We start from the raw sequence: 19634 nt of genomic DNA, 5'->3' as shown, positions 1-19634 counted from the left end.
GTAGGGCTAACTATCATGTACGAAGCTAAGTATGCATTTGTTAAGAAGAACACTAGAGAAAACTTACCGTTGTCGTCACCAAGGATGTGAATCACTGGGGTTGCTCGCGGCTGGTTCACATGGAGAAGGTTGCCCTGGAGAAGGATTGTGCGATGCGGCTCGGGAGTTATTGTGCACCAAAGATATTTTGCAATGTCTCGTTAGCATGATGACACTCAAATGTTAATACTAGTAACTAATGACCATTCAAATGAAACTCACAGTTCCAACCGCAGAAATGCGTGGCATCAGTGGAGGGGTCTAACTGGTCTTCTCGCACATAGACTGCACATTTGGTTTTGAAGAGTGAGTCATATTAGTTAGTAATGAAATGAACATTACATGCAAGATTTGGCTAATGTGAAAAAGAAACTTACCATAAAGAGGTCATACATGGCCCGGTGAGCCGCCTCATTCCGTGCCTTCTCCTCCACCAACAACCGAGCCATATTCTCCTCCGCGGCCTGAGCCATCTCTGCCACCACCCGATCACTCTCCGCCGCCACCCGATCCCTCTCCTATAGAAGCTCCTGAATAGCAGTCTGGGTTGTGGCTCTCTCTTTGAAGAGTAGCCTGCAACACCACTCCTCGTTAGCATTGTAATCATCGATGGCCACACACACAATGTAATGGACACAAGTTTTTTGAGTCCGTATAACCAACCTCGATGGCGATATCGATTGGCCCTGGACGAGGCCTTAGCTGAGGACAGGAGCTCGTCTGTCGCGCGTTGATCTTCGGGAGAGTGAGAGGACAACATATCAGCCCATCTCCAATGGCTATTGAGTCATTGGGCCTCTTGCCACCAGATACCGTCACCAGATGTGGATCCAAAGGTTCCTGGCTCGGATTAAAGTCCCCCCTTTCCTCGCCTTCCCCTCCTCCTTGTATCTCACGAGCTTGTTGTGGGAGGAGATTTTGGTGAAGTTCTCTGGATGATCAAGGTCACACTCAGAGAATGCCTTGGCTTTCTTGTTGGAGGCAGTATGAGCCATGTCATATAGGTCGTACACCTCTGTAACCTCCGTGTTATTGTGATGAGCCTAAAAGAGAGGAACAAAGTATTAGTAAAGGGATCAAGCTTGCATGAAGAATGAATTGCATGAATCATGAAGCAAATCACATACCTAGTTCGGTCCAAACTAAAAAAAGATGGCGCTGCCTTGATGGTGTGGCACACCAACCATTTGGGCACGCCGGTCCTTCGCATTGTCGTGGACGGCTCGCCATTGGCGTGTGCACCACTCATCCACCATAGCCTCCCAACAATCCATTTTATCCGCACATCATCTCGGGGGCACCTGTAAGTTAGTAAAGAGAAATTCGAGCGCTACTCCTACAAATCAAATCTAGAAAACTAAGTACAAGGCCTTAAGTATAGGTATATACCTTCATGTACTCCTTCTCTAGAAACTTTCCTTGGCGCTCCAACTTGTCCTTCTTAATACTACGCGATGCGTAGTAGTCTCGAACAACATGCGACCAAGCCTCGTGGCATAAGTTCTGTAATAGATGCTTGCACTCGGCCTCGATAACCTTGGAGGCCACCACCTTATATCCCTCCTCACACCTGTAGAAGGTATTTAATCAAACGAGACAACACTGATTAGTACAATAACTAGGTATATTGTTAATTTTAGATTGTGTAAAAGGAGAAATTACCCAAAAGTTGTTGATCACCATCTCGGCCCTCGTGTGGCACTGGACACCATCGATCATCTCCTCCGGCGGTGCCTGGGCAGCCTTGTAGTGCTCCGAGATAAATACTAGTGTAGGAACCTCACCCTCACCAGGCAACGTGACAAACCCCGGGAAATTTTGCTGGCAAAACACACCATGGATGGAGTTTGACTTGCGGACTCCAAGGGGGTGATGCCAACCCCTTTAGTATGACAAGGTCAACACATTCGATACTTGAAGGAACTTGATGGAAAAAGGTACAAAAAGAGTAAAAGCACTTACTTCTCCCCTCAGGCCTAATCACCGGCCTCTGCTCGCGGGTCACCGCATGGCTGGGGGTCGTGTAATACCATGTTGGTACATGGTGACCCCTCAACCACCTCGCCCTCACTATCAGTACACTCATCCCCACCACCATCAACCTTGCCACCCGGCCCCTCGGTCCGATCCGGCCAGGTACCCCATCTCGACATCTGTTTATTGGCCGAAGCCTCTGCGGTGGGAGTCTCCTGGGATGTAGCCCCTGGTACATGAGTCTCGTGGGCCGAAGCCTCTGGAACCGGAGTCTCATAGGCTAAAGGCCCGTCGACCCGAGGCTTTTGGTCCGGTGTCCCCGTAGCCTCTACCTCACTCCACCCTAGTAGTCATGTGCTCGGGTAAATGAGCTAGGGGTGGCGGCGAGGACGGCATAACAGTCCGCCTAACTCTCCCACGGCCACGTCTTGTTCCCTTCTCCTTCTTCCCTACCCGACCTCCTCTCCTGGTAGGCAAGGACACTGGGGAAGAAGCACCCGCGGGTGTCCCTAGACTGTCTTCCAACACTCTACACAGAGATAGGGGTGGAATGGAAGTACCCCTCCCGCCGGCCGCCAACGAAGAATTACCCGCCGAGCGATCTGGACCCGCGCCCACCATCTTTCAGAACCTGTCATGACAAAGAGTAAAATAAACTAGTACACCATACAAAAATTGAATACCTAACATGAATAATAATATGTACATATATAATTTAAGTTGGGATGCATACAAACTAATAATAGTCTGGATCGTCTATATATGCTCCGGGGTCAATAAATGCATCATCATCATCATCACTATCACGCGTGTTGTCACGAATAACGTGCTCATTGGATTCAGCGGCATCAACATGTGTGTAAGTGCATCTAGTGCCCCTTAGTGATTTTGGTGGTTTGAAGACTTATAGGTTAAGTATCTAATGTGTTTGTGAGTGTACATAGGATCTACAAGTCATTGAGGAGTTTGAGATATTTGAAGAATATCGACCCCTAAAAATGTATGTCTTCAGTTGAAGAAATTGGTCTGAAGCTGAAGAAATGAATCGCGAGGAATCTGCGATGAAATTGATATTCCTCATGAAGATAGTGATATTGAGAAGTCCGGTGTGTCCTGAAGAAAATCACTCTGAAGAATTTGAAGCAAGAAGATTTACACTTTCTGTTTTATTTTCTTCGCATTTGAGTAATAGGAACACCGTACTGTTAAAGGGGGTCGAAGTTACACTTTGAATGAATTTCCTCATGATGCTCAACCCAAGCCTAATCCTACCAAAAGCCTCAAGTGAGGAATACGAGTGACATGAGGACTCTCACAGTTGAGGGTTCCGACCGTTTCGATAGCCACGCCAAGTCATTGGTCTTATCCACTCCAACGGTCATATTATTTAAGGGCATTAGTGTCAAATCATGTCGGGATGCTCCGAGGCTATAAATAGCCACCCCCACAACCATTAGCTGGTTGGCTGCTCCGTAAGAAACTGACACCTGTCATAAGAGCAACCCAATTCCTCAGAGCCTTCGAGAGTAATTCATCAGTGAGGAAATACACCATACACCGAAACCACAAACCAAACCTAGTGATTGAGCATCACTGAAGAAGTTGTTCCTGTGTGGGACTGAATCCTTTTACCTTTGAGTACTGTGCATCCTCCAGACGGTTAGGCGTCATGGTCTAGAGCTTTCCAGCAGCCAATTGTGGATCGCCGGGTGACCAAGTTTGTGAGGGTTTGGAAGTCTGCCCTGAAGACTTACCACGAGTGTTGGGCGAGGACCGTGTGTCCTTAGCTCAAGGAGAATACGGTAGGGACTGTGTGTCCCCGGACTGTGTTTCCCGGGACTGTGTGTCCTTTGGTTTCAATACCAAGCCGCTCCAAACCAGATGTACGACTGCCACAACAGTTGGAACTGGGTCATCAACGACTGTCTTCACTGAGAAACGGGTTCTAATTCCTCAACACCTTACTTTCCTCGAATTATGTGTTGATGACTTTCACCGTGACTGTTTGAAGAATTTGCTAAAGACTTTCTCTGAATTTCCTCAACCCCAAATTCTTCACGTCAGTTAATCCTCATCTGTATTCTGCGTGCCTTCTCACAGTGCAATCTGTTTTCACATTCTTCACTCTGAAAAACTGCTGTTGTATAACTTTGCACTTCTGATCCTTTACTGTTTCCGCTGTAAGTTAGTCATCAGTGAGGAATTTCCTCAAAAGGAATTTCCTCAGTGATGAAATTCTATAAATCTCCTATTCACCCCCCTCTAGTCGATATAACGCACTTTCAATTGGTATCAGAGCAAGGTACTCCCTTGTTCTGTGTGATTTTGGTTTAACCACCTGGAGTTTTACTTATGTCGACTGCACGCATGTTTAAGGTGACTGCAGCATGTCCTAACTACGAAGGAAATAACTTTCCCTTCTGGAAGAACAAATTGCAAATGCATCTACAAGCTATTGATAATGATCTCTGGTATATTGTGGAACATGGCGTCCCCATCATCTCTGCCAGTGTCTCTGCTGCTGATGTGAAGAAATTCAAGCAACTCGATTCTCAAGCGAAGAACATCATCTGTGGCCATCTGAGCCCAGGCCAGTTTGGAAGAGTAAGTGCTTTGGGCTCCGCAACACTGATCTGGGAGAGACTGTGCAAGGTAAATGAAGGAGTATCAAGCCAGCGTGACTCTCGTGTTGATATTCTTCGCAATCTCTTCAATCGCTTCAAGAGACATGACAATGAAAGCTGCCAAGACACCTTTGATCGCCTCACTAACATATCAAATGAACTACAAGCACTGGGAGCTCGAGACATCACTGATCACGAAGTTGTGAAGAAAGTGCTAAGATCTTTGGATTCTTCATTTGATACTTTAGTTCTGATGATTCAAGAAAGACCAGACTACAGGATGCTTGATCCAGCTGATATACTTGAAAGGCTAAATACTCATGAATTCCAGCTAGAAGAAAAGAGAGATCTATATGGACCAAGCTATTCCAGACCACGTGCACTGAAGGCTAGAGCAATTTCCTCATCTGAAGACAAAGACACAGATGACAACATTGGTGACCCTGAAGAATTTGGATAGGAGCTTGCAATGCTCGTGAGGAAATTCCAGAGATTTACACGACGTGGCCAGTTCGGTAAATCTTCAAGAACAGACATGAGGAAATCAGAATCTTCAGCTGAGGACTACAAGAAACGAACCTGTCACTAGTGCAAGATATCAGGTCATTACATTGCTGATTGTCCCCGTTGGGGAAAGGAATCAAAGAAGAAGAAATACAAGGATGATAGTTCTAATGACTCGAAGAAGAAGAAGAAATCTTCAAAATCCTCATCTTCAAAGCCCTCATCGCATAAGAAGACTAGTTTCAGAAAGGCTCGGGCACTTATTGGCAAGGAAATGGACTCCGAGGCAGAATCAGAGGAATGTGATGAAGAAGAGGGTTCTGATGAAGACTCAAAATCCGGACAGGCTAGTCTTGCACTTGCGACCTCTTTCGTCAGCAAGTCAATCTTCAATCTTGAAGAAAATGATTGCACCATCCATACTGATGACTATGCTCATGACTTCGCACCAACCTATTGCTTCATGGCAAAAGGTTCAAAGGTACCAAATAATGCCTCCTCCTATGACTCAAGTGACTGTGAACCTAATGATTATAAGAAACCAAGTTACAGTAAACTTGCTATCATTGCCACTAAACAACAAACTGCCCTGGAAAAGCTTCAGAAACTACTAGATAAAAGTGATGATTTGTTGAATGATGAAATGAACCTTACCCAAATCCTCACAGAAGTTGTGAAAAGTCTTCAGTCTAGATTTGATAATCTTCAGGATCGTTATGATACACTCCTCACTGATCATGAGAAGCTTTCCTATGAATTTCTTCAAAGGAAGCTTGATCTTGAGAAGCTGAGGATGTCTCATGATGATCTTCGTATGGAAAATGATTCATTACTAGCTCAACAGATCAGCGCTGGTCAAGTTGAATTCGTTCCTCCATGTCTTAAATGCATTGAACGTGAAACTGCTAATTCCTCACCAGAATCATCAAATGCTACTATTGCTACAAATTCTTCAACTGCACCTGTTGTGTCTATTTCCTCACTTGAGGAAAACACAAATGTTACTGATGGAAATGCAGGGTTGAAGGAATTGTACGTGACAGGCATATACAAAAGCCTCAAAGGACATCAAACCCTTTGTGATGTGCTCAAAAAGCAGATCTTGAACAGGAACCCGAGGAAAGAAGGAATTGCCTTTGAGAGGAAATTAAATGCTCATGGATCTTATTGGAAACCTGAGCAGTATCCCAAAACCTCATGGGTTGCTGCTACTGGGCCTCCTTTTGATCCATCTAATCTAACTAGTTTTTCATGTGAATTATCCTATTCCTCAGATGAGTTATTTGACTCCAACTATAAACTGTTCAAAAATCAATCTGGTGAAGCATTTGCTCAATATGTTGGAACTAACTGCAGGAATGGTCCTCCCCTGAGGAAAATCTGGGTTCCCAAAAGCTGTCTTGAAAATCTTCAGGTGAATGTCCTCATGACACCACCATTGAAGAATCTGAACCCCAGATCAAATTCCTCAGGAGGACCAAAGTCTTCAAGAGGATCAAAATCCTCAACTGGTCAAAACTATGCTCATACCCGTGCTAATGCGTCTAACATGTAGGGAAACTACAAGGAATATGAATATGAGTGTTACTCCTCAAATCATTATGTTCATAAATCCTCAAATCAGTTCTCTGCATATTCATATGAGTACTTTAATCCCCCTATTGTTAAGAGAAGTGCATTGGCTTGAATGCCACTGTTCTCATATGGTGCTCGCACGATGATGAATGCTTTGCCACCCCTTCAGATGTGGGTGGTGAAGAAATCGAACTAATCACTTCTGCAGGTTAGGTCTCCAGATGAAAATCATCATCTGAAGAATTTGCTGGAGACCTGAGGAAATGCTTGATAGGACGCAAGCTAATGATTGATGAAATAGAAATATTTCACACATCCTTATATTTTTGATATGATGAAATTCTTGTCTGATGAAATCAATATCATATTCTTCAAATCTGAAGCATATGAGATGGTAAGCTGTACCAATTCATCTGCAGGATGACAAACCCAAGAATACTGAGTGGGTTCTTGATAGTGGTTGCACACATCACATGACTGGTGATAAAAGCTTACTGATGAGTATGCCACTAACTCCATCACCTCTGAAGCAAATCACATATGCTGACAAAGGTAAAAGCAAGGTATTGGGACTTGGCAAAGTGGCTATTTCCAAGGATAGGCATATGGACAAAGTGATGCTTGTTGAATCCCTTGGTTTTAACCTCATGTCAGTCTCGATGCTTTGTGATCTTGATATGATTGTCATCTTTGGTAGATATAGATGTGTAGTCATCATGGAATCTGACAGATTCAAAGTCTTCAAAGGTGTAAGAAGAGGGGACTTGTACATTGTTGATTTCTCTACAGGTCCGCAACCAGCCACTTGCTTATTAGCAAAAACCTCAGAAGGATAGTTGTGGCACCGAAGACTAGGTCATGCAGGCATGAGGAATTTGCACACGCTCGCGAAGAAGAAGCATGTCATCGGCATTGAATCAGTCAAATTCCTAAAGGATCATCTCTGCGGTGCTTGTGACTCTGGGAAAATGTTTAGATCCAAGCTTCCCTCGAAGACTATCATGACCACTACACGTCCATTCGAATTGCTTCATATGGATTTATTTGGACCTACTCACTATGCCACACTAACCAATGCAGCATCTTTATATGGCTTCGTCATAGTTGATGATTATTCCAGATATACATGGGTGCATATCATAGTGTATAAAACTGAAGTGCAGGAAATCATCAAACGATTTTCTTCAAGGGCCTCGACGAACTTTGGCATCAAGATCAAACATATCAGGAGTGACAATGGAACCGAGTTCAAAAACACTGGTCTTGATGATTATCTTGATGAACTTTCTATTACTCACGAATTATCTGCTCCTTATACTCCTCAGCAGAATGGTGTCGTCGAAAGGAAGAACAGGACTCTGGTTGAAATGGCAAGAACTATGCTTGAAGAATATCAGACTCCTCGTCGCTTTTGGCCTGAAGCAATCAACACTACATGACCTAACATCAATAGGGTATATCTTCACAAATTCCTCAAGAAAACCTCATATGAACTCCTCATTGACAAGAAACCCAATGTAAGTTATTTCAAAGTCTTCGGTGCAAAATGCTGGATTAGAGATCCTCACCATAGCTCAAAATTTGCACCTAAGGCACATGAAGGTTTTATGCTCGGTTATGGAAAGGACTCGCACACTTACAGAGTCTTCAAAAACTATCACAGCAAAGTTGTTGAGACTGTAGATGTGCGGTTCGATGAAACTAATGGCTCGCAAAGAGAGCAATTGCCTTCTGATCCAGATAAGTTGTTTCCTGAGGAAGCAATAAAGCTCAAACCTACTGAAGACATTGTCCCCACTGAGGAAATTGGTGAAGAAACGATCCCCATCACTGATGAAAATCAAGAAGATTCTCTTGAGGAAATTGCACCAGAACCACTTCCTCAGCCTAGACGAAATCCTCAACCAGCTCATCCGAGGATTGCAAATGAAGTAGAACTTGACAAAATCCTCAACGACATCAACGCGCCAGGTCCTCTCACTCGCTCAAAAGCTTCACACTTAGTTAACTTTTGTGGGCATTTTTCCTTTGTATCCATCACAGAACCCTCAAAAGTTGCTGAGGCTTTTCTGGAACCTGAGTGGATCCAAGCTATGCAAGACGAACTTCTTCAATTCAAGCTGAATGACGTATGGGAGCTCGTCAAACGACCAGATCCTCGCAAGCACAACATCATCGGCACCAAGTGGATTTTCCGAAACAAGCAAGATGAGGACGGTCAAGTGGTGAGGAACAAGGCACGACTTGTAGCCCAAGGCTACACCCAGGTTGAAGGAATAGATTTCGATGAAACTTTTGCACCTGTTGCTAGACTTGAAGTTATTCGAATACTACTTTCTTATGCTAATCATCATAACATCATCTTATATCAAATGGATGTGAAAAGTGCATTCCTCAATGGTAAGCTTGAGGAAAAAGTATATGTTGCTCAGCCCCCAGGTTTTGAGGATCCAAAGAATCCAGACAAAGTCTTCACATTGAAAAAGGCTCTTTATGGTCTCAAGCAAGCCCCTCGGGCATGGTATGATACATTGAAGGAATTCCTCATGAAGAAAGGCTTCAAACCTGGTTCACTCGATCCAACTCTTTTCACTAAATCCTATGATAATGAGCTATTTGTGTGTCAAATATATGTCGATGATATCATATTTGCCTGTACTGACAAACGATACAGTGATGAATTTGCCTACATGATGAGTGAAGAATATCAGATGTCCATGATGGGGGAGCTGAAATTCTTTTTGGGTCTTCAAATTCGTCAACAAAGCAATGGGATCTTCATATCACAGGAGAAATACCTCAAGGATGTTCTGAGGAAATTCGACATGCATGAATGCAAAGGTGCCAAGACTCCTATGCCTACCAACGGCCACCTCGGCACTGATGAAAATGGTAAAGATTTCGATCAGTAGGTATATCGTTCTATGATTGGTTCTTTATTGTATCTAGGCCAGATATAATGCTTAGTGTTTGCATGTGTGCACGTTTTCAAGCAAAACCTAAGGAGTCACACCATAAGGCTGTGAAACATATTCTTCGATACTTAGCTCACACACCAACACTAGGATTATGGTATCCCAAGGGCTCAAATCTTCATCTGGTAGGGTATTCTGATTCTGACTATGCTGGTGACCGTGTGGATCGCAAGTCAACTTCTGGCACATGCCATTTCCTCGGAAGATCACTAGTTTGCTGGTCCTCAAAGAAGCAGAACTGTGTATCACTCTCCACTACCGAAGCTGAGTACATTGCTGCTAGTTCTTGTTGTGCTCAATTACTATGGATGAAGCAAACCCTCAAGGACTACGACATCAACATGAAGAATGTGCCTCTCTACTGTGAAAATGAGAGTGCTATCAAGATTGCATACAACCCAGTACAACACTCGAAGACCAAGCACATCCAGATTCGTCATCATTTTCTTCGGGACCATGTCCTCAAGGGCAATATCCTCATCGACCATGTGAAGACTGATGATCAACTGGCAGATATCTTCACTAAGCCCTTGGATGAGAAAAGGTTTTGCATCTAGTGCCCCTTAGTGATTTTGGTGGTTTGAAGACTTATAGGTTAAGTATCTAATGTGTTTGTGAGTGTACATAGGATCTACAAGTCATTGAGGAGTTTGAGATATTTGAAGAATATCGACCCCTAAAAATGTATTTCTTCAGTTGAAGAAATTGGTCTGAAGCTGAAGAAATGAATCGCGAGGAATCTGCGATGAAATTGATATTCCTCATGAAGATACTGATATTGAGAAGTCCGGTGTGTCCTGAAGAAAATCACTCTGAAGAATTTGAAGCATGAAGATTTACACTTTCTGTTTTATTTTCTTCGCATTTGAGTAATAGGAACACCGTACTGTTAAAGGGGGTCGAAGTTACACTTTGGAATGAATTTCCTCATGATGCTCAACCCAAGCCTAATCCTACCAAAAGCCTCAAGTGAGGAATACGAGTGACATGAGGACTCTCACAGTTGAGGGTTCCGACCGTTTTGATAGCCACGCCAAGTCATTGGTCTGATCCACTCCAACGGTCATATTATTTAAGGGCATTAGTGTTAAATCATGTCGGGCTGCTCCCAGGCTATAAATAGCCACCCCCACAACCATTAGCTGGTTGGCGTGTCCATTAGAAACTGACACTTGCCATAAGAGCAACCCAATTCCTCAGAGCCTTCGAGAGTAATTCATCAGTGAGGAAATACACCATACACCGAAACCACAAACCAAACCTAGTGATTGAGCATCACTGAAGAAGTTGTTCCTGTGTGGGACTGAAGCCTTTTACCTTTGAGGACTGTGCATCCTCCAGACGATTAGGCGTCATGGTCTAGAGCTTTCCAGCAGTCAATTGTGGATCGCCGGGTGACCAAGTTTGTGAGGGTTTGGAAGTCTGCCCTGAAGACTTACCACGAGTGTTGGGCGAGGACTGTGTGTCCTTAGCTCAAGGAGAATACGGTAGGGACTGTGTGTCCCGGGACTGTGTGTCCCGGGACTGTGTGTCCTTTGGTTTCAATACCAAGCTGCTCCAAACCAGATGTACGACTGTCACAACAGTTGGAACTGGGTCATCAACGACTGTCTTCACTGAGAAACGGGTTCTAATTCCTCAACTCCTTACTTTCTTCATATTATGTGTTGATGACTTTCACTGCGACTGTTTGAAGAATTTGCTGAAGACTTTCTCTGAATTTCCTCAACCCCAAAATCTTCACGTCAGTTAATAATCATTTGTATTCTGCATGCCTTCTCAGAGTGCAATCTGTTTTCACATTCTTCACTCTGAAAAACTGCTGTTGTGAAACTTTGCACTTCTGATCCTTTACTGTTTCCGCTGTAAGTTAGTCATCAGTGAGGAATTTCCTCAAAAGGAATTTCCTCAGTGATGAAATTCTAAAAATCTCCTATTCACCCCCCTCTAGTCGATATAACACACTTTCAATGTGGAAGGCCTTTTTGTAATCGGTCAAGCATTGACTGGTCATCTGAAGTAGTAACCTCTTCTAGTTCCAGCTCTACTGGTTCCAACTAAGGGGTGAAGTTGGATTCACTTTCCCTATCTACTTGCATGTTCCGGGGTGAGGTAGAGCGGTTCTTGAAACGTTACTTGGAAAGACGTGTTTCTTGGAAGAATTCTCCGTCATATATGTCTGGGTTAAAGTGAGGTTCATAATCCTCTTTATTGGGGGGAGGTGGTCTAGCATGTAGCGGCACTTCATAAACAACATCCCAACCATTCATATTCTCATCAGTTTGGCAGACCCATGGTAGATAGAACACTTGGGTCACGTGTTGATCCATAGTATAGATATCGGGAACATCTAAATGGGTGCTTTGTTTGATTTCGACTAACCCTATATGTTGTCCTTCTAGTCTCCTTCGGTTGGAACCAATAACATTTGAAGACTACGACGTTCGGTGGGTTTTCACCATAGAATTGAAGTTCATAAATTGCTTCAACTCTTCCATAATACTCGGTACATCCTTTGCCGATAGCAGAGACACCACAATTTGTAGATTTCCGGTCGGGCATAGATATCTCTTTGCCAAAGGTACATAAGCAATACCCGTTGATGTTGTATTTCTTAAATGAATGGACCTTATAGTCAAAACCATTAGCGGCTTCTCTCAATTCAGCATCCATATACTCTGAGTTAGCCTACAAGTTTAATACGAAATGATTGTTGCATTAGCCGCAAATTAGACCAAGAAATTAAATGGTCCACTATTGATAATTACCGTTTGTGTGGACCAAGAGATGAAACTGGGATAGCCGCCTCCATGCTTTTCCAGAAGCTCATACTCTTCAACGGAATCATTTTGGATTACCACTCCATTCGAGAATTTGGTGACGTATCGACTATATCAAATATCCGGGAATAAGAGCGGTTCAAAGTAATTAGAAGTTGTGGACAAATGTACCAAGAACTTACTCGATGTACGACCGCTCTTCTGTTAGGTTGTTGAAGATATACAACGAAATGGTCCACCATTCTTCGACATCCAACATTATTGGTTCTGAAGCACCTCCTTGTGCGGGCTGCCCTTTGAATAGGCTGAGGTTGGATCCACCTTTTTTAGCGCCGTGATCATTGTACCGAGGCTTCGGATTATGCAAATAACGATTTCTGGCTTCGTAGTGTGCTGTCATGAAGTTTCCACCTCCTCAGTAATGAATGCCTCGGCCATCGATGCTTCAATTCTATGTTTATTTTTACATTTTGCTCGACGCGTCTTCTGCATCCTCTCAGTTGAAAAGCACCAACAATTTTGCACGGCCCCACCCAATCTTGCCTCATTTGGGAGATGTAAAAACAAATGCTGCATTGGATTAAAGAAGCCCAGTGGAAATATCTTCTCTAACTTGGAGAGCAACTCCGGCGCCAACTCCTCCATGTCATCTACCATGCTAGGTGATAGTTATTTCGCACAAAGAACATGGAAGAAAGAGCTTAGCTCTTCCAGTACTAGCCATTCATCCAGAGGAATAAAGCCACACAACATCACCGGCATTACCCGCTCAATCCATATGTGCCAATCATGACTCTTGAAACCAAATATTTTCAGTTTTTCAAGACTCACTCCCCTCTTTAGATTCACTGCATACCCATCGAGGAAAACCAAGTCCATTTTGACCCATAAGATAATTTCACTCATAGTTGGCCTTCCAAGATTGAACCACGCCTTTGGCTTCGACCAGTTCTGCTTTGCTTTCGATTGTCGCAATTTTTGTAACGGTCTATCACATAGAGTCTCTTGATCAACTCTAGCCTTCGGATTATCCTTTGACTTCCCCTCTATGCCGAACTCTTGTGGCGGATCACGAACAGCTATGGGACCTGGAGGCGTCCCTTGTGGTTCATCGGGGGAGATGGATGCACCAAGAGCAGACGGAGCGATCAGGGCACGGTTTTTACCTAGGTTCGGGCCGCTCTATCAAGCATAAAACTCTACTCCTCCTTTATGTATATTTATTCCACGTAAAGGTGAAGAACTGCTAGGTATCTATTTGCTGACTGAATTCCCCCTCGTGCATGCCCAAGGCATCCTTTTATAGGTCAAAGGGGTCACCAACAGTGGTAGCATAGGGTTCACATGGGGTGCACAGTAAAATAGTGCAGCAACGAGACGTATAGTGAATTACAGTGTCCTGGCGTCTGTGCACACGCATTTAATGTTTCTTCAGGTGCCCCAGAGATGGGACAGGGGTGCATCCCTTCGGCACAATTCTCCCAGGTATCGCTCAAAACGAGTCGCGCGACTCGACACGTATCGAGTGGCGAGGGTCAGCCGGCCGCTGCGCTGGCACACGGGCGCGTTGTGATCCTGCCGGGGGCGAACCGTGATTTGCAATCTCTGGCGTTAGCTAGACGAATGTTTATGACAACAAACCTTCTCCTGCAACGGCACCAGAAGAATGCTGATAGCACTCCCAAGTAATGAAACTAGAAGAATGTTGTTGACGGCCCACCAACGCGTGGGTTCGCAGCAGTTTTCGAGGGTAGAGTATTCGACCCAAATTTGTTGATCGCCTATAGGAGGTGAGAGAATACTCTCGAGTATTAGCAGCTGAATTTGTCGGATTCAACCACACCTGAAAGATTAGTATCTGCAAGTACAGTAGTAACAGCAAAGTAGTATGATAACAACGGTGTCAGAAACGATCTGTTGATGGCAGACTATTCCTAACGATTGTATCAATGGCGCCTCCGTTCCCGCGTTGACGGAAGTTGTCAATTCCCGTCAACGGTCAATGAAAAAGTATAGTAGCAGGTAGCAGCAGTGTAACGAGTAACAGCAGTGGCAAGGAACAACAGTAGTGACAGCGGTAGCAAGTACCAAAAATAGCAAGTGACAGTAGTAGCAGAGCAAAACAAGTAACAGCAGTAGCAACACTAGTAGCAGCAAGAGAGCAAGACAAGTAACAATAGTAGTAGCAACGGTAGTAGCAGCAACAGAGCAAGACAAGTAACAGTAGCAGTAGGACAAACTTGTAGGCAATGGGTCGGTGATTTGTTTGGATGATATTCATCATGCAACAACTATAACACAGAGAGATATGTGGCTAGCTCCCGTTCGTCAATGTGATGTAGGCATGCATTCCGTGTGTCGTCATACGTGCTTAGGGAAAAGAACTTGCATGACATCTATTGTCTATCACTCCCGTGGCAGTGGGGTCCAAAAGGAAACTACGGGATATTAAGGTTCTCCTTTTAATAAAGAACCGGACCAACGCATTAGCACTTGGTGAACACATGAACTCCTCAAACTATGGTCATCACCGGGAGTGGTTCCGGTTATTGTCACTCCGGGGTTGCCGGATCATAACACAGAGTAGGTAACTCGGGCCCTAGTGACAAGCATTAAGCATGGAAAAGTAGTAGCAACATCAATCTCAGAACGTAGTGGATACTAGGGATAAATCCCCATCAAAACTAACTCGATTACATGATAGATCTCATCCTACTCATCACCGCCCAGCGAGCCTACGAATAGATTACTCATGAACGACGAATAACTTCATGGAATTGGAGAGGGAAGAAGGTTGATGATGACGATGGCGATGATTTCCCCTCCGCGGAGCCCAAGACGGACTCCAGATCTACCCTCCAGATGAAGAACAGGTGGTGGCGGCGCCTCCGTATCGCAAACGCGACGAAAACTTCTCTTTTTTATTTTTTCTGGGACGAAAGGCAACTTATAGAGCTGGATTTGGGGGCGGGAGGGTCGTGTACGCCCCACAAGCCTGACCACCGCCACCAAGGGGGTGGTGGCGGACCAGGGGCTTGTGGCCCACTGGCCCACCCCCTGAGGTGGAGCTTGACGCAGATATTTTTGATATTTTCCAAAACTGCTCCCCGTAAATTTTCAGGATGTTTGGACAACTTGGATTTCTGCACAAAAATAACACCAAGGCAATTCTGCTGAAAACAACGTCAATCCAGGTTAGTTCCATTCAAATCATGAAAATTAGAGTCCAAAACAAGGGCAAAAGAGTTTGGAAAAGTCTATACAATGGAGACGTATCAAACCGCACTAGAGTGTTAACAACTCCCCCGGCAAGGGTCTTGCCGGGGCGTCGCTGGCCTCCCCGACAAAGGGGCTTGCTGAGGGTGACGTCTTCGGTCGTCTGGCTCGTGTCTTTGGGTGCCTTCGAGGACACACCTCATTGCCGCGACGCAGCACCTCGGAAGGTGCTCTTGCCGGGGCGGGTGCCGAAGGTCTTGTCGGGTTGTTGCCTTGTCGGGGGCTGTGTAAGCCCCCGCGCCGATCTTGCCGGGGCTCTTTCCATCTGGTCTCTCTACGTGTCGATCTAGGCGATTTTCTGAATGCTTTGCCTCTGCTTCCCGTCATCCCCGGCTGGGCTTGCTGCGTGTCGGGGGGATAACCCCGGGGTAGGCTCATCGAGCCTGCTCCTTCATTTCCTCCCCAAAGGATATGACCAAGTATCGTTCCCCAAGGCCCAAGTCTTCTGGCCGGCTAGGCTGCACCTGCCGGCTGGAAGACGAGGCAGCCAACTCTCTGGCTAGCCAGGCAACCCCTACCGGCTAGAGGCCAGAGGGCTACCTCTTCTTGACCATCTTGCCAAGCCAACCGGCTAGGAACGAGGCAGCCGTACCCAAGCCGGCTAGCCAAGCAGGCTAGCCGGTCGGGGATCTCAAGTCACATCAGATCGTAGGTCATGACGAGACCCTATGATTCAAGGTGGCTACGCGTCAGCAAAGGTACTGGAACGGAGTGCCCGGCAGGTACGAGCGTCGGCGGCCACGCCGCTGACCTACCCCGGCTCTGATCCATCACCTAGCATAGTGTCGGACCGTCAAACTCCCACTCCATTACTACACTCGGCGTGGGGAACAGTGGAGGCGGTCGTACTATCTGCCCATGACGAATCTCGCTAGACGACGCCCGACGTACAGCGCGTGCTCGGCGTCAACCTTACGTGAGAGCTTCATTGGCCAGCTGGCGGGTCCCACCGCAGACGAGACCATGCAGCCGGCGGGCCCCTCAAGCGACAAGACAAGACCCTCGCGGGCCCCCTGGCCAGCCGGCGAGGCTGCCAGCCGGGTCCCACTCTTGTACCCTTTATCCATATTGTAAGCCGGTGGGTTCGTCTATAAAACCCCCCGGTCACCCTCCATGCTGAGGGTCGGTCGAACAACACTTCACACCCACCAACCACATAGAGATAGGCAGAGACGAGCCGGCTGCTCCCCTCTTCCTTCTCCTCAACACAGCTCCAGGAGCAACCTTATAATCCATCCATATACATCATACACTCCGGCAGGACTAGGGGTCTTATCTCTATGGAGAGCCCTGAACCTGGGTACATCGTGCGTTCCATGCTTGTACCAACCTCGTTCCCAGTGCCCTCCTTTGTCCCTTCGGTTCTCACCGACTTTATCCTACCTATGGCATATGTTGTGAGTATTCACCGACACTGCGGGCGTGTCTTCTACTATCCGTGCACAAGTCCTGGGCACTAAAGGCCCATTCTTTAGCGCACCGACAGGAGCCCCCGGGCCTAGGCCATACACGCGTGCGAGGCGTTGTTAGGCTAGGCCCAAACAATGTACTAGCACGTGCGACCGGGATTTTGAGGTGTTGTTAGGCTTTGCTTCGTCTGCCATGTGTTGGAAATATGCCCTAGAGGCAATAATAAAATGTTTATTATCATATTTCCTTGTTCATGATAATCGTCTATTGTTCATGCTATAATTGTATTAACAGGAAACAGTAATACATGTGTGAATAAATAGATCACAATGAGTCCCTAGGAAGCATCTAGTTGGCTAGCTCGTTAGTCAATAGATGATCATGGTTTCCTGATCATGGGCATTAGATGTCATTGATAACGGGATCACATCATTAGGAGAATGATGTGATGGGCAAGACCCAATCCTAAGCATAGCACTAGATCGTATTGTTCGTATGCTAAAGCTTTTCTAATGTCAAGTGTCTTTTCTTTCGACCGTGAGATTGTGCAACTCCTGGATACTGTAGGAGTGCTTTGGGTGTATCAAACATCACAACGTAACTGGGTGACTATAAAGGTGCACTACGGGTATCTCTGAAAGTGTCTGTTGGGTTGGTACGAATCGAGATCGGGATTTGTCACTCCATGTGACGGAGAGGTATCTCTGGGCCCACTCGGTAGAACATCATCATGAGCTCAATGTGACTAAGGAGTTAGTCAGACAATGACGTGCTACGGAACGAGTAAAGAGACTTACCGGTAACGAGATTGAACAAGGTATAGGTATACCGACGATCGAATCTCGGGCAAGTTCTATACCGACAGACAAAGGGAATTGTATACGGGATTGATTGAATTCTTGACATTGTGGTTCATTCGATGAGATCATGGTGGAGCAAGTTGGAGCCACCATGGGTATCCACACCCCGCTGATGGTTGTTGGCCGGAGAGGTGTCTCGGTCATGTTTGCCTGTCTCCCGAACCCGTAGGGTCTACACACTTAAGGTTCGATGATGCTAGGGTTATAGGGAATTGTTATACGAGGTTACCGAAAGTTGTTCAGAGTCCCGGATGAGATCTCAGACGTCACGAGGAGCTCCGGAATGGTCCGGAGGTAAAGATTGATATATAGGACGGATGGTTTCGGACACCAGAAGTGTTTCAGGCATCACCGGTAACGTACCGGGACCACTGGGACCACCGGAGGTGGCCCCGGGGGTCCATCGAAGGGGGGCAACGACCCCGGGAGGCTAGATGGGCTAAGTGGGGAAGGGAACCAGCTCCTAGGTGGGCTGGTGCGCCCCCCACCCAGCCCATGCGCACCAGAGAAGGGGGAAGGGGGGAACCCTAGCCGCAGGGGAGGCCCAAGGCCCACCTAGGGTGCCCCCCCTTTTCCCTACCCTGGCTGCCACCCCCTCCCATCTTGTGGCTGCCGCACCACCTAAGGGGGAACCCTAGGGGTGGCGCACCCCCTCCCCCTCCTCCTATAAATAGAGAGGGGTTTTGGCCCTTGGGAGACAGACTCCTCCCTCTCCCTCGGCGCAGCCCTGCCCTTCTTCCTCCTCCTCTGTGCCGGTGCTTGGCGAAGCCCTGCCGGGAGACCTCGTCTCTCCATCGACACCACTCCGTCGTGCTGCTAGAGTTCTTCCCCAACCTCTCCCTCCTCCCTGCTGGATCAAGGTACGGGAGACGTCACCGGGCTGCACGTGTGTTGAACGCAGAGGTGCCGTAGTTCGGCACTAGATCGGAATCACACCGCGATTTGAATCGCCGCGAGTACGACTCCATCAACCGCGTTCCAGTAACACTTCCGCTTAGCGATCTTCAAAGGTATGAAGATGTTCTTACCCCTCTCTCGTTGTTGGTCTCTCCATAGGAAGATCTGAATATGGCGTAGGAAAATTTTGAATTTATGCTACGTTACCCAACACCATGTTCCCGTTACGCGCCCTTGAAGGCGCAACGTGTGAGTCGTGCGTGGGGTGGATGATAAACCCGCGTGATGGGCGGGCCTACCATGATTGGCCGCTTCCGCCACGCGTGCTTCATGCATAGCAGGGGCCTAGAATGTGGCACACGAACGTGCTTCATGCATAGCGGGGGCATAGCCCGGGACTTAAAGTCCTCACTGGGGCCGACGAACGTCGCACCCCGAATTGGAGGAGCGGGGCGGCCGTCTGTTCGCCCGTGAACATGGGCAAGCGGAATGGTGGAACTGGGCGGCGGCTCTTGGAGGTGGGGGAGAGCTAGCCTCCACACTCCTCCCTATAAAACTAGGGGAGTGCGAGGGGTAATGCTCATCCTTCCTCGAAGAACTCATCTGTCCAGCACCCAATCTTCTTCTTCGCCTCGACGTGTAGTTTCCCTGCCAGGGGTTCCCTCTCGGATCATGCCATCACTTCAGTAGCTGATGCGGGGGATGGCCCAAGCGCTCGTG

This window comes from Hordeum vulgare, chromosome 2H (genome assembly GCF_904849725.1).
Source record: "Hordeum vulgare subsp. vulgare chromosome 2H, MorexV3_pseudomolecules_assembly, whole genome shotgun sequence".
In the NCBI taxonomy this organism is placed as follows: domain Eukaryota; kingdom Viridiplantae; phylum Streptophyta; class Magnoliopsida; order Poales; family Poaceae; genus Hordeum; species Hordeum vulgare.
The sequence above is the reverse complement of the archived record's forward strand: the minus strand, read 5'-3'. Positions refer to the sequence as shown.